This window comes from Lithobates pipiens, unplaced genomic scaffold (genome assembly GCF_037356315.1).
Source record: "Lithobates pipiens isolate NorthernLeopardFrog02 unplaced genomic scaffold, aLitPip1_a1.2 Scaffold_52, whole genome shotgun sequence".
NCBI classification, from domain to species: Eukaryota; Metazoa; Chordata; class Amphibia; order Anura; family Ranidae; genus Lithobates; species Lithobates pipiens.
Window position 1 is genome coordinate 3,375,286 of NW_027507875.1, and position 15,604 is coordinate 3,390,889.

The 15,604-nt window shown below is 45.4% G+C and overlaps 9 pseudogenes; 8 read left to right on the forward strand and 1 right to left on the reverse strand.

The window, feature by feature from the left end:
- The first annotated feature begins 739 nt into the window (after nt 1-739).
- LOC143957501 (5S ribosomal RNA) lies at nt 740-848 on the forward strand (annotated as a pseudogene).
- A 108-nt stretch (nt 849-956) lies between these two features.
- Nucleotides 957-1,075, forward strand: LOC143957234 (5S ribosomal RNA; annotated as a pseudogene).
- A 111-nt stretch (nt 1,076-1,186) lies between these two features.
- LOC143957502 (5S ribosomal RNA) lies at nt 1,187-1,295 on the forward strand (annotated as a pseudogene).
- Nucleotides 1,296-1,622: 327 nt separating this feature from the next.
- LOC143957311 (5S ribosomal RNA) lies at nt 1,623-1,741 on the forward strand (annotated as a pseudogene).
- Nucleotides 1,742-1,848: 107 nt separating this feature from the next.
- On the forward strand, nt 1,849-1,967 carry LOC143957308 (5S ribosomal RNA; annotated as a pseudogene).
- A 108-nt stretch (nt 1,968-2,075) lies between these two features.
- LOC143957564 (5S ribosomal RNA) lies at nt 2,076-2,194 on the forward strand (annotated as a pseudogene).
- Nucleotides 2,195-2,301: 107 nt separating this feature from the next.
- On the forward strand, nt 2,302-2,420 carry LOC143957437 (5S ribosomal RNA; annotated as a pseudogene).
- Nucleotides 2,421-2,524: 104 nt separating this feature from the next.
- Nucleotides 2,525-2,643, forward strand: LOC143957355 (5S ribosomal RNA; annotated as a pseudogene).
- A 1,331-nt stretch (nt 2,644-3,974) lies between these two features.
- On the reverse strand, nt 3,975-4,083 carry LOC143957616 (5S ribosomal RNA; annotated as a pseudogene).
- Between the last annotated feature and the right edge of the window lie 11,521 nt (nt 4,084-15,604).

Sequence of the window (15,604 nt, forward strand, 5' to 3'; positions counted from 1 at the left end):
CCGCTGGGAGGATTTGCTCAGGCTCGATCGACTCCAGGAGGCCTCTCATCCTCAGATTGTGTCTTCGTCCCTTATTGTCGATATCTTCGACATGGCGCTGGAGGTCTCTGAGCTGCCAGGTGTGTGTGTCGACTTTGCCTTGAGCCATCTGCGATTCATGCTATTGTTGCGCCGCCTTTAGCTCCATGGAGTTTACTCTCCCTGTGATTGCTTGTATCTCGTGGCGGAGGTCCGAGATGGCCGCGGTCAGAGTGCTCTTTATATCGGCCGCGACAGTCCTCAGGTCGTGGATATTTAGTTGTTGGTGATGGGGAGATGGACTGTCTGCCATGGTGTGCTGTGGATCAGTCAGTGTCAGGGTAATCCCGATGTGGTTAGTGGTGGGAGAACAGGCCACCATGTCAGTCCCCTGGTTCCTGAAGAGATCCGGTATTGTCTGGGTATTACGGGATCCCAGGTCCCTTGGTGAACAGGATCTAGATGCAGAGGGTCCACGTGATGAGGTCCCCATGATGTGACAGTGTTTTTCAGGTAAAATCCTCGGTGATCGATCTTTTTTAGGCTGAGGTAAGACGGAGCAAAAAGCTTAAGCAGCCATCCTCTCTCTAGGCAAGCCACGCCCTCCCGGCTTTTTTTTTAATATGTTGTTGACGTCGACGACCTGTTTTATTTTTCTGCTTGTTTGCTGAGGTGACCATCTTGGCGTTTGTCAAGAGGGTTGAGAGTGGACAGCACGATCACCTATGGTCACATCACCCTGAATGCGCCTGATCTTGGATGCTAAGCAGGGTCGGGCCTGGTTAGTACCTGGATGGGAGACCGCCTGGGAATACCAGGTGCCGTATGCTTTTTTTTAGTATGTTGTTGGCGTCGACGACCTGTTCTGTTTTTCTGCTTGTTTGCAGAGGTGACCATCTTGGCGTTTGTCAAGAGGGTTGAGAGTGGCAAACAAGATTGCCTTTGGCCACATCACTCTGAATGCGCCCGATCTCGCCTGATCTTGGATGCTAAGCAGGGTCGGGCCTGGTTAGTACCTGGATGGGACACCGCCTAGGAACCCCAGGTGCCGTAGGCCTTTTTTTTTTTATATGTTTTTGGCGTCGACGACCTGTTTTATTTTTCTGCTTGTTTGCTGAGGTGACCATCTTGGCGTTTGTCAAGAGGGTTGAGAGTGGACAGCACGATCACCTATGGTCACATCACCCTGAATGCGCCTGATCTTGGATGCTAAGCAGGGTCGGGCCTGGTTAGTACCTGGATGGGAGACCGCCTGGGAATACCAGGTGCCGTATGCTTTTTTTTAGTATGTTGTTGGCGTCGACGACCTGTTCTGTTTTTCTGCTTGTTTGCAGAGGTGACCATCTTGGCGTTTGTCAAGAGGGTTGAGAGTGGCAAACAAGATTGCCTTTGGCCACATCACTCTGAATGCGCCCGATCTCGCCTGATCTTGGATGCTAAGCAGGGTCGGGCCTGGATGGGACACCGCCTAGGAACCCCAGGTGCCGTAGGCCTTTTTTTTTTTATATGTTTTTGGCGTCGACGACCTGTTTTATTTTTCTGCTTGTTTGCAGAGCTGACCATCTTGCCGTTTTTCAAGAGGGTTGAGAGTGTCCAGCAAGATTGCCTTCGGCCACATCACCCTGCATGCACCTGATCTCGTCTGATCTCGGATGCTAAGCAGAGTCAGGCTTGGTTAGTACCTGGATGGGAGACTGCCTGGTAATACCAGGTGCCGTAGGCTTTTTTTAATATGTTATTGGCGTCGACGACCTGTTTTATTTTTCTGCTTGTTTGCAGAGGTGACCACATTGGCATTTGTCAGGAGGGTTGAGAGTGGCCAGCAAGATCGCCTACGGCCCCATCACCCGGAATATGCCTGATCTCTTCTGATCTCAGATGCTAAGCAGGGTTGGGCATGCTTAGTACCTGGATAGGAGACCGCCTGGGAATACCAGGTGCCGTAGGCTTTTTTATAATATGTTGTTGACTTTAACAACATGTTTTATTTTTCTGCTTGTTTGCCGAGGTGACCATCTTGGCGTTTGTCAAGAGGGATGAGTGTGGCCAACAAGATTGCCTACGGCTACATCATCCTGAAAGCACCCGATTTTTTCTGATCTTGAATGCTAAGCAGGGTCAGGCCTGGTTAGTGCCTGGATGGGAGACCGACTGGGAATACCAGGTGCGGTAGGCTTTTTTTAATATGTTGTTGGCAACGACGACCTGTTTTATTTTTCTGCTTGTTTGCTGAGGTTACCATCTTGGCGTTTGTCAAGAGGGTTTAGAGTGGCCAGCAAGTTCGCCTACGGCCACATCACCCTGAATGCTCCCAATCTCGTCTGATCTTGGATGCTAAGCAGGCTCGGGCCTGGTTAGTACCTGGATGGGAGACCACCTGGAGAAACTAGGTGCCGTAGGCTTCTTTTTAATATGTTGACGTAGAGACCTGTTTTTTTTTTTTGCTTGTTTGCAGAGGTGACCATCTTGGCGTTTGTCAAGAGGGTTGAGAGTGGCCAGCAAGATGGTCTATGGCCTCATCACTCTGAATGCACCCAATTTCGTCTGATTTTGGATGCTAAGCAGGATCAGGCCTGGTTAGTACCTGGATGGGAGACTGCCTGGGAATACCAGGTGCCGTAGGCTTTTTTTTAATTTGTGCTCGGAGACTTTTATAACAATGATGAAATGGGAATGACAGATACTGAAAGAAAGTGACCTGAAGTTGTGCCGTGGTCACGTGGTCAGTATGCCTAAAAGGGGGCATTCCCAAGTACTAAAAAAGAAAAGGGGATAAAAAGAAAAAGGGGGAACGGGAGGGTGGGACAACCTCCGGAAACATTCGTCAGGGCAGGGAGGAACCGAGGCCGTCTTATAACGACGAGGCTCCTCCCACAAATGACGGCAGGCCTACGTTCCGCCTCCCCACTTGTCCTCAGAGACTTTTATAACAATGATGAAATGGGAATGACAGTTACTGAAAGAAAGTGACCTGAAGGTCACGTGGTCAGTATGCCTAAAAGGGGGCAAAAAGTACAACAGACAGGGAGATGAAAATACAAAGTTTATTCAACCTGAACCAATCAATCAGTCGAATGAAGAAACGCTTGGGACATCTCTGTTACCGGCTCCAGGATGTACCTGGCATAGCATTAAGACCTCCACCTACCCAATCTCTTATTGATACGCACGGGGACCCCCTGACGTGAAGCTGCAGAGGCTGCCCCGATCCTAAAGGAGTGACCCGAGTAGGACTTGGGGTTGAGCCCCAAATTCCCCAAAAGTGTGCGGCAGCATTTGATGAAAAGTGATGATGTGAGCGGGGCCCCGTTAAAGGGCAAAAGAGGACCATCCCTGGGTTGTCCTGCCAACTGGAGCAACAACAGATCAAAAACCATGACCGGGCACCAACTAGAATTGATCCTGAAAAACCTGATATCTGTGCCGGACCCAATCTGTTGCGTCTTACAAACCTCTAAATGTAATAAAAAATATTCAGGATACCTAACTAATTGATTAATGATCAGAGTGTGGTAGAGTGCCCCCTTACACATACACTATATTGTCAAAAGTATTCGGTCCCCCATACAGGTACTAACCAGGCCCGACCCTGCTTAGCATCCGAGATCAGGCGCATTCAAGGTGATGTAGCCATAGGCGATCTTGATTGCCACACTCAACCCTCTTAACAAAAGCCAAGATGGTCACCTTGGCAAACAAGCAGAAAAATAAAACAGGTCGTCAACGCCAATTTCACAGCACCTGGTATTGCCAGGCGGTATTCCATCCAGGAACTAACCAGGCCCGACATTGCTTAGCATCCGAGATCAGATCAGATCGCGCACATTCAGGGTGATGCGGCCGTAGGCAATCTTGCTGGCCACTCTTAACCCTCTTGACAAATGCCAAGATGATCACCTTGGCAAACAAGCAGCAAAATAATACAGGTCGTCGACGTCAACGATATATAAAAAAAAAGCCTACGGCACCTGGTATTTCCAGGCGGTCTCCTATCCAGGTACTAACCAGGTCCGACCATGCTTAGCATCCGAGATCTGGCGCTTTCAGGGTGATGTGGCCGTAGGCAATCTTGCTGGCCACTCTCAACCCTCTTGACAAATGCCAAGATGGTCACCTCTACAAACAAGCAGAAAAACAAAACATGTCATCGACGCCAACATATTAAAAAAAAAAGCCTACGGCACCTGGCATTCAGCTTGCTCCATGATGGTGGCTTGCATGTGGATTTTGTGAACATAAGTGGATTTTTGAACTAAAGTGGAGAGTTAATAACCAGGAGTTGAAATCAGGAGTTAAGACAGGAGTCTCTAACCTCTATCCTACCTCCATTTTAAAGATCCCACTGCAAGGGGCAACCAGACAGCTCTCCAGAAACGTCAGGCTGACAGCAAGCCAGATTCACCGGAACCAGAGTGTTTAACGGGGACCACCGCAGCCAGGTAAGCTCGCACCTCCACTCCTCCCCCCCCCAGTGATTGTTCCAGTGACCCCGTCCAACCGCCTACGGGGGTCAGGAAGGAATTTTTGCCCCACTGGCACGTTTGGCTGCTACTGCCAAGGGTTTTTTTCGCCTTCCTCTGGAACAATCAGGAACAACCGTAGGTTAGCATACCCCTACCTCCGGTCTCCATTCCATTTTTCATGCTATCCTAGGACGACTACTCCAGATCAAAGCCAGACTTCTTTTCTGAGCGGAGACCTTCACCTCAAGTAAAGGTAGCCGGAATAGCCAGCAACCCAATACAACAACTAATTCCGCATCCATATAGGTATCCCCTGATCAACTTGCGCGCTAAGAGCCTCAAGCACGGCGGCACGTCTGATACCTAGCCCCTCCTCAGGATCAATACCCTGATCAGGATCATCATCTTAGTACCATCAACTGCATCCACAAACCATGTGCCACTTCAAATACTCAGCTGAAGTTCTGCACAGACAGGGACATCAAAACCACATTGCCATCTTCCATACAAAAAATACTTCAAAGAGAACAACTATTAAAAACTGGACAACAAGCAGCTCCCAACCACAGGAAGACATCTACTAGACCACTACAATTAGATTAACGCCAGGTCTGCAGTCAAACATAGACTGGAAGTGCACGACTTCATCATCGAGAACAATGTAGACTGCCTCTTCATCACTGAAAGCCGGTTAACCTCTGACTGCAACACCATCCTCACCGAATTGGTGCCGGAAAACTACAGGATCCTAACCGAACACCGGATAGGGAAAAAAGGAGGAGGCCTAGCAGTGATCTTTAAAGGTCACCTGGATCTCACTACACCATCATCTCAGAACCCAGTGCCTTTTATGGAAACCCTGACGCTACATCTTCAACCAACACCCCATCACACATGACACCACTCATATTCTACTGTGCTACAGACCACCGGGACCAAAGTCCAATCTTCTTTCACCCCTCACGGAATCCTTCACAATGCACACCCTAAATTTCAAAAATTTGATGGCACTCGGAGATTTCAACCTTTGGGCAAACAAAACCCAAAGACCCCATCGCGACTGCCTGCATCAATCAACTAGAAGAACTGGGTCTCCAGCAACTGATAAAGACTCCCACGCATGGGTCAGGACACACCCTGGACCTCATTTTCAAACAGAACATTGACGTCAACATACTCGACAACATAACATTGCCATGGACGGATCACCACGCCATCAAATTCAAAATCGCTACCAACATCACCAACAAAAAACGGAATCTTGTAACAACAACGCACTGGACCAGATCGCATAAAAAACTGTACTCCGAATCCTTCAAATCCACTCTGTCCAACAAGAGAACTACAATAACCTTAAACCACTCTACGGAGGAAACACTCAACTCCCTGAACAGGGCATTGCTGCAATCAGCAGACTCAGTAGCACCAAAACGCAGGGCTCTCATCAGAAAGAAAAACTCTGGATGGTTTAATAGCTCCCTTGCCGTACTAAAGCAAGAACGCAGAAGAGCGGAAAGAACATGGAGAAGAAATACCACTGAGGAAAACCACTTTAACTACAAAGGTCTCACAGAGAATTATCGGAAAGCAATCTTCAAAGCCAAAAAGGACCACTTCTTATATACAATCTCAACGGCCGCAAACCAACCACGTGAACTGTTTAAATTGGTTAATCAATCAATGAATCTGGTGTGCCTAGAACCCCCAGAAAGTGAATCCCAGGATTACTGTGACAAACTGTTGGATTTTTTCATTGATAAAGTCAAAACCATCTGGGAAACAATCTGTCAGAAGAAAAAATCCGACCTCAGCCAGCAAATACATAAAGAGGATGTCTGCACCAACATACCACAACCGCCAAAATTTTCACTATCCCCAATTACCGTAGACACCGCAAAAAACATCATTAATAAACTGCGTGACAGTACCTCACCTATTGACATCACCCCCACAAAACTACTGACAGAATGCTCCGACATCGTGGCTCCAACCATAACCCACCTTATAAACCCATCATTCCACGAAGGGATTGTTCCCAGCATCCTCAAACAAGGCATTGTCAAACCTCTACTCAAGAAACCAAACCTGGACCCTCAGGATCCAAACAACCGTAGGCCAATTACAAGCCTCAACACCATTTCTAAGATCATGGAGAAAGCTGTAGTACATCAGCTACAACTCCACCTGCATACTCACAAACTCCTGGACCCGCTGCAATCAGGCTTCCGTCCGGGTCATGGAACAGAAACAGCTCTCCTCAAGATTTTGGATGATGCCCTCGAAGCAGCAGATGACGGAGAGCCGTGTCTCCTCGTACTGCTAGACCTAAGTGCAGCGTTTGATACAGTAGATCACAATACTCTACTCGTCCGCCTCACAGAAGTAGCCGGAGTCCAAGACATAGATCTCCAATGGTTCGCGTCCTTCCTAGGAAATCGGTCACAGACAGTGAAACTAGGAAAATTCCTCTCCGAAACTCGGGCAGTCACCTGCGGAGTCCCTCAAAGCTCTCCTTTGTCACCTGTTCTCTTCAACATTTACATTCGCCCACTCCTTCAAATTATCAGATGCTCTGATCTCTGCTTCCACTCTTACGCTGACGACACGCAACTTTATTTCCGGATTAATGGAAAAAAAGATCACCAACAACAACTTGAAAACTGCCTCAAATCAATAGAGGACTGGATGACCACTAACTCCCTCCAGCTGAACGAATCAAAGACAGAGCTTCTTATCTTACACCCAAATCATAAGCCCGCAACCAAAACCTCCTGGTCTCCACCAACTGTCTTTGGGCAGACTATCTCCCCAAAGACCAAAGCGAAGAGTCTTGGGGTTATTTTAGACGCACAAATGTTAATGAATGCGCAAATAGGAGCAGTAGTCAGTGGTCAACTCACCATCTGCTGCGCATGCTCCGCAGACTCATCCCTTTTATCCCAAAGAATGACAAAGCAGTGGTAGTTGGAACAATCATTAATTCACGACTGGACTACGCAAATTCGCTTTACATAAGATTACCACAATATCAACTTGCGCGATTACAACTGATCCAAAACACGGCGGCAAGGCTGATAACACTAAAAAACCCGGGGAATCCATCTCTCCTTCGCTGAGGAGCTTACATTGGCTAACCGTAAAAAATCGGATCACGTTCAAGACCCTTTGCCTCACCCACAAATGCGCGCAATACCTAATGGAGAAAATAAATCATTACACACCAAACCGCAGTCTTAAATCCAAGGGGGATCGGAGATTCGCTGTCCAAGGGCCTCGGCTATGGAATGCTCTACCAATCAACATCCGCCTGAAAGAAAATCACCTGGCTTTTAGGAAAAAACTCAAGACCTTCCTCTTTTAGCAGATGATCAAAGCTCGCCACAGCGCCTAGAGGCGATTCAGTTCATTTGAAAGGTACATAGCATGGGGGCATGATCCGAGATGCTTCTCGGAAGCATGTCCACCACCCGCACCCGTGAGAGAATCCAGCCACTAACCAACACCAGGTCAATCCGTGACATAGCTCTATAGGAGGTGGAGTGACATGTATAGGCCTTCTCCCCCAGGTGTCTCCACCGCCAAACATCAGTAAGGCCATAAAGGTTAGCCCATCTCGATAGCAGGGAGTCCACTCCACCCCCCAGGGACATCCTATTCAATGCAGGGTTTGGTATGTTTTGGCTACTTTTATATCTCACTTAAATGACTAACGATACAAGAAATAAGTGATTAAACCTTTGTCTACATAAGAATAAAAACGAACGATAACAAGGCGAAAAGATAAACGATTACATTTATTTATACAGAAAATAAACTTTAGAATAATTAGAACTTATCATATAACTCAAGTGATGTTACAAGTACAGTGTTGCTTTAGCTGCCAAGATAATTTAGGTCATATGGTTACAACAGACATACACTTTCAAAATATTTATCAATATGTCAAGATAAGTCCTAAGAAAGAAATAATTAGAAATGACAAAGAGACATGATGAAGAGGGAGAGAGAGAGAGAGAGAAAGAAAGAGATACAAGTATACGTTACACAGACTTCCGATGGTCTGGAACTCAAGAGAGCTATAAGCTAATTCTTTCCCTATTTTATATGCATTCTCGGCCAATCAGAAGATGGAACGCACCCATTGGCTCTGAGTTTGCATCAACCTCTGATTGGCCGATTCTCAAGTCTACATGCTGATTGGTTCAGGATGGCTCACACTCTGATTGGTTAATTCTCAAGCTCCAAGAACCATCCCTAGGTCAGGCCTGAACGACCGGAGCCAGCATGTCTAACAATTTGCTTTTATCGTTAAACCCCAAACAGTTTCGACATCAGCATGTTAATGTCCCCTGGTGGGATGGTGCCTTACTGTCTACACAGATAAAAGACAAAACAAAAGGGAATACACTGAACACCTGGGGGCCATTCAATGGTTCCCATGAGCTGTCCATCTTACATATAACCCTGAAAACATCCAGTCCCTTCCCAAATATATATATATATACACATATATATATATATACACATATATATATATATATATATATATATACACACATATATATATATATATATATACACATATATATATATATATATATATATATATATATATATATATATATATATATACACACACACACACACACACACACACACACACACACACACACATATATATATATATATATATATATATATATATATATATATATACACATATACATACATACATACACACACACATACATGCCATCCTATATCCCCATATATACATCCACATATATACACATATTCATACATATATAACGGGGCATGGAGATTTATTTGGAAGGTCTTCAGAATGGTTTCTTTTAAGCTCTTTGATATAAATATTATATTTCAAAATCGCCACCACAGTTCCCCCTGAAGTTCATTCTTGAACTGACACCCTGGTTCAGTGATTTTGTACCCACCCACAACAGCCCAGAAGTCCCAATTTTTCCCCCAACGCCACCACGGCTTCCTCTTCCTTTCTTGAACCCACCGGAACTCCTCCGTGTAAGCTTGAGACAGCAAAGAAATCCTGGTGCCCTTGAGACTTCACATCCAAACCATGAGTGTCTGTATTGCAATGTTTCATCGCCCCTCTGCCTTGGAAAAGTGGAACTCCAACATTGATGGCAGGATCCTGGCATAACTGGTCCTGTAACTTGATAAGACCATGTAATGGTTGCTCCAATTGGATCGGACCTCGAGACAGCACTGTTCAGCATGGTGAAGGACAGTTCAGGAGAGTCTTATGTGTTGCTCTTGTCTCAGGAGATGACTTGGTTGTCTTCCGGTGGTGGTTGGGCGGGCCTCTGGACAGCCGTGCATGGATACAAAAAAACAAAACAGAAAAATGGAGAATGTCAGTATACAGATAGTGGAGGAATGTCAGATGGGAGCAACGGGTTAGACACTATGACTTGTAAGGGGTGCGATGTGGACGAGTAGAGGGGGCTCCCCACAGGGAACAGAGTCCAGGCAACAGCCAGTATCATCCATGGCCCTTGATGGTAGGGATAGTCAACACTGCCTGTTATTGCCCGGTCCCTGGGTTCACCACACCGGCTCGCAGGGCTCAGGTTAAAGCGGTAGTTAGACTAGGAGGGTAGCATTACATTGAGACATAAAAAACACAGGATGTCCAGGGATACTTTGGTTAAACGTATGGTACTGGTAGGCAGGAAAAATCCTTTTACACAGAAATGACATTATCTGGAGGAGATAGATGGTAGAAACCGAAGGAAAAACTTAACATACTATTGAAGAAGGAAAAGGAACGCAAGAGAGGTGAGTAATGAAAGTGAACCAGAAAATAGTGGGAATAATAGTGAGAAGGAAACCAACAAAACAAAAAATTACAGATTTAATGCTGCTCCAACTAAGACTGTTAAAGAGCATGGAATCTGTATTAAAAAACGAATACATCAGTCGGAACAAAAAAATAACAACAAATAATAAAAACAATAAAAATAACTAACGAATATAGTTCCTTTTTTTTTTTTTTTTTTTAAACTCTTCTCCCATACTAGTAATTAGCAGTATTTTTGCAGGTCAGGTACGCGGATATTAGCCACGAGAGGGAGGAAAAAAAGAAAAAAATGATTAGAACTTTTAGAATTTAGATAAACCTGACTGCACATTATTAATACAAATTGAAGAGGCTTATCCCTAGGACACCAAAAACAAGAAAAAATATAGTTCTAGGGTCCTCTCTTAAATGCACAAATTCTTTGTACTGGCCTGGATTGGATCAGGTTCTCTCGGAGGTTTGTTTAGGAGTTTAGTGGCCTTGAGAGAAGATACCTGGTTGAGGTACACATTCTCATAGCTTTGGTGTTCATTCTCCTGATAGTAATGCACATTACTAATTGTATCAGGGAAAGTAATAAGGCTGCACAGATTAGGACAACAACAGGGTGGAGCAAAATGTTTAGGAAAGCTGTAGCGTTAGGGCTGTACCCAAATAGACTTTCCCACCAGGAAACCTTAGCATCTGCGTCTAAAGCATGGGATACTTGGATCAATCTATTTTGATCATGAGTGAGACGTATGGTGGCTTGTTTCTCAGTATCTCTCAGCACATTTAGTATTTCATCCTGTTGTCCGAAATCAACTAGCCAAGCTTTTAACTCAGCCCCAAATCCCAGAGGAAGTTTTTGTAAATGTATGGGGGTATCAGGTTTGATATCAAGCCTTTTCTCTGGGGTAATAGGGGTCCGCCCTTGTGTCCCTGCTATATCTACTCCAAGGACAGGAGGTAGTGTGCCCCGCTGAGTGCAGTTCAACCCGTATGCAGAATAGAGGGCATCACTGGACGTTTGATACCAGCACCAATACCCTTGCCCCAAGTATTTTACATAAGGTTGGGACATTTCCTCGGCATCCATAAGACATGACCCTTTCTTGTGCCAGCATTGTTGTCTCAGGATTCTGTCCTGCTTCCCTTGGCATAACACCACCCATTCCTTTCTCCAGCACCCATCAGTATCAATCATTTGAGGTTGTCCGGACTCATAAACCATCAGATCATGATGGACTCGGGGGTGTAATACGGTAGAGCCCGATAGGATAGTACCCAAATTGACTGTGGTATAAGCACGATGTTCAGTCCCTGCAACCGGAATCAGGGATGAGACAGTGCAAGTCAAGTTTTTACAGCCATGGAATTGAGTCATCCACCAATCCATATGACTCATAGCAAACTTGGATACTACCCTACCTGCTTGTTTTCTCAAATTTAGTGGAAATTGTCCTGCTGAAAAAGAAGCAATCATTACTCTGAGGTTTTGGGACAGTTCTGATTGTACCTGGGTGCAAGATAAAGCAAGTTGGATGCTTTCCTGTACTTTGGATAAACCCGCTATCAATCCTGTGAACTTCTGTTTCATTACCTCAGATAGTGAAGCAGTAGCATCGATATTAGCATGTTGTAGATTTTCGAGAATATGATTCACATCTAGCTGTACCTTAACCCCTTCCCCAACATGTTGTGCCAACCCTCCTAACTTGTTTCTGAGTACTTCTAAATCCATAGTGTTGAGGCTACCCAGGGCAACGCCCCCTGCTCCTAAGGCAGTCTCTAATAGGTCTCTCTTAACTCTAGTGTGGGAATATTCTGAATATCCAGATTGCAACCACCCCTTCAACATGTATACCTGATTCTTTGTGAAGGCTGCACACCGTTTATCCCACTTATCCACCCGGAAATCCGATAGGGTTATCCTCCATGTATATAACATAAATTGTGTGTCTGTTAATACTGTCCAGTGAGAGGAGAGTAAAGGGATGACTAGATCTGCTGCCTTCACTATAGGAGCCTTACAGGAGTCTGAACTAATTTTTGCCGGCACAAGAACATCTAACTCATTGGGTACCCGTACAACTGTCACACAGATCTTTCCTCGCCCTTTCCAGGCATACCAACGTTTAGGGTCAATAACGGGGGTACTTATCCCAGGGAATATGTCATTGTTCTTAAGCTTTGTCATTTGCATGAAGGTCCAACAACCTTCGTCAAATGCATTGCAGAATGGCCATACAAATGGGCCATCTAGATGTAAGTCTAAATCCAGATCATACCCTTGGGGATCCTGCCAGTCTACAGTCATATGCACGCCTCTCATTTCTTCATTCATTGGCCTTCCATTCATCCACTCATTCACGCTAGGCAGATCCACACCATTGCATAGGACATCCCACTTCCATGGGTTTGGACTGTTAAAAGCCAAGGATTGATTTGGGGGCCAATATGTGGTGTCAATGAAATAATGACCCTCTATTTCGGGGTCACAAGTCTCCCTCATTACTTGCAATACAAAGGCATGTATGGACAGTCTTGGTTGCAAATCCAGGACCTCATACCGTTTATTTGTAGCATCGGTCCTAATTTTTAAGATTACCGTGTTGGTATACTTGGTAGAGAGAGTCACATTTGCTCGTTCATACCACATGGCTTGATGGGCGTTACTACAATTCAACTGCAAAACAACCTTTTTCTTTGACAGGTAATTTAGTGGATGTGTCTTCCTATTATAGGTGGGATTTTTTGTAATCAGAATCTCAAGGGTTCCCTCAGCAGGGTGGAAACACTTGTCCGCTAGTGACCCTTGAACAAGTTCTGGAAAATCATAATAGTACCTTTTATGTTCTTTCTCTTCCCCCTGATTGAAGATGATGTAAACAATAAACCACCCTTCATAGTTCTCCCCAGTGGGATCTACGGGATACAACTTGCTATTTTTGCATTTTATCCTCCATAACTCTAACCCCTTAGTTCAATTTGTTATGGACATTTCATAGGTCTCAGTATCAAGGTCTACAAACATCCTCTTGGTCGACTGACTGTCATTTGATCTTTCAGGAAAAATTCCTGGGATCAGGCATTCCACATCCTTGGGATCCCCATCTCCTTCACACAAGTGAATGTCCTCATCTCGGTGATATGTTATATACAATATGGTATCAGGGCTCTCTTTCACCACCTGCTGTATTCGCTCCCGCTCATCGGGACTGGTCTTCCAGTATGCAAGACTGCAAAGCCTATCTAGTAAATAACCTGCATCAATGTCCCCAAAGGCTGTATGAAATTTGTAAGGGTGGGGATCTAGGCCGGTATTAAGTTCTAGGACGGTCCCATCAAAACCCATCCCTGCTATGGCATGAATAAGTATAAACCCATGAAAGTACATTGGGTAACGGGGGAGTAGTTGTCCTTGCTGGCACTCGGCCTTATGGATCTGTGTGTGACTAAACCCCTCGGGTTTTATTACCCATTTACTATACTCCTCCGGTGGGGTCCAGGGTACAGGTTCTTTTTGGATTTCCTTCTTAGGAGCTAATGGTTCTTGAGCAGAAACAAAAGTGTACCAGCTGAGTAAACCCAACAATAGGGGAGTTGTCCCCATCCCTCCCAGCGTCCTAAACCTCCTTTTGAACTTGTTTGCAATGAGAAGCATGCACCCAAGAGATTTTTCCCTCCATCTTCACTGAGGTGGGGGTGGTCAGCAATACCTGGTAGGGACCCTCAAACCTGGGCTCCAGTCCTCTTCGTTGAAATTTCTTGATCACCATCCAATCTCCAGGCTGTAGGGAGTGAGATTTACCGTCAAAATTGGGGTCTGGAATAGAAGAGAACACTTGGGCATGCAACTTGGTGAGCTGCTTATGTAATTCCTGCACATACATCTTTAAGGAACAATGCATTAATGTCATCTCTTGTGGGAAAAACAATCCTGTCATTGGAGGTCTCCCAAACAATATCTCAAATGGAGATAGTTTTTCCGGACCCCTAGGAGTATGTCTCATGGATTTCAATACCAGAGGGAGAGCTTGCACCCATGTTAAGCGCGTATTTTCACAAATTTTGGCTAGTCTATTCTTGATCACTCCATTATACCTTTCCACCTTCCCGGATGCCTGAGGGTGATAGGGAGTATGGAACTTTTGTTCAATTTGGAGTCCTTCCATAACCTCAGCCATCACTTGGCCTGTGAAATGGCTCCCTTGATCAGATTCTATGGTCTCCATTAGGCCATACCTGCACACGATTTCCTGCAATAGCTTCTTTGCGGTGACGGACGCAGTAGCATTGGCTACCGGCCAAGCTTCTACCCATCGTGAAAACATGTCTACACACACTAGGACATATTGGAATTGTTGGCATTTTGGCAATTGAATGTAATCAATCTGCAGTCTCTGGAAGGGATACTGTGCTTTGGGCAAATGCTTAGTTGGGGTTTTGACAAGCCTCCCAGGATTATGTATTTGACATGTTTCACATGCTTGACAGAATCTCTCTGCAACAGTGGTGAATCCGGGGGCCACCCAGTGAGATGTGATTGTGGAGACCATGGCTCCTTTGGACAGATGGGAGGGGCCGTGCGATGCCTCAGCCAAATATGGATACAGTGTTGGGGGGGCACAGTACCTACCATCCTCATGGGCCCAAAGTCCAACTGTTTCTCTACATCCCTGGTCTCGCCACTTCTGTTTTGTCTTTTCATCTGTTTGCACTTGCAATTTCTCCAGAACAGTCAAATCTATCTGATCAGGACTGTCAGAGCAAGGTGTGGCCAGGAAGATTTCCACAGACTCAGTACCAGTTAATGCAGCTGCCTTTGCAGCGGTATCTGCTTTAGCATTTCCAAGTGAGACTTTATCCATGCCCCTGGTGTGTGCTGCACATTTTAAGACTGCTATTTCCTCTGGGAACCAAAGTGCCTCAAGGACTTTCTTAATGAGCTCACCATGCTTGATAGGTTTTCCACAGGTGGTTAGGAAGCCTCTCAGTTTCCATAGTTGGCCAAAATCGTGACATATGCCAAAAGCATATCTTGAGTCAGTGTAGACATTGAGTTTTTTTTCTTTCCCTACTATGCAAGCTTGCATGAGAGCCATAAGCTCTGCTACCTGGGCGGAATGATGCCCAGGTAGTTTTCCTTGGAAAAGGATTGCATCCTTGGTGACTACGGAATAACCAGTAACAGGGTGCCCTTCTTCAGTATAGAAGTGGGACCCATCTACAAAAACGGTGAGGTCAGCATTGTGAATGGGGGTGTCTTTTACTCTCTGTGCTTCCAGATAGTGATCCTCCA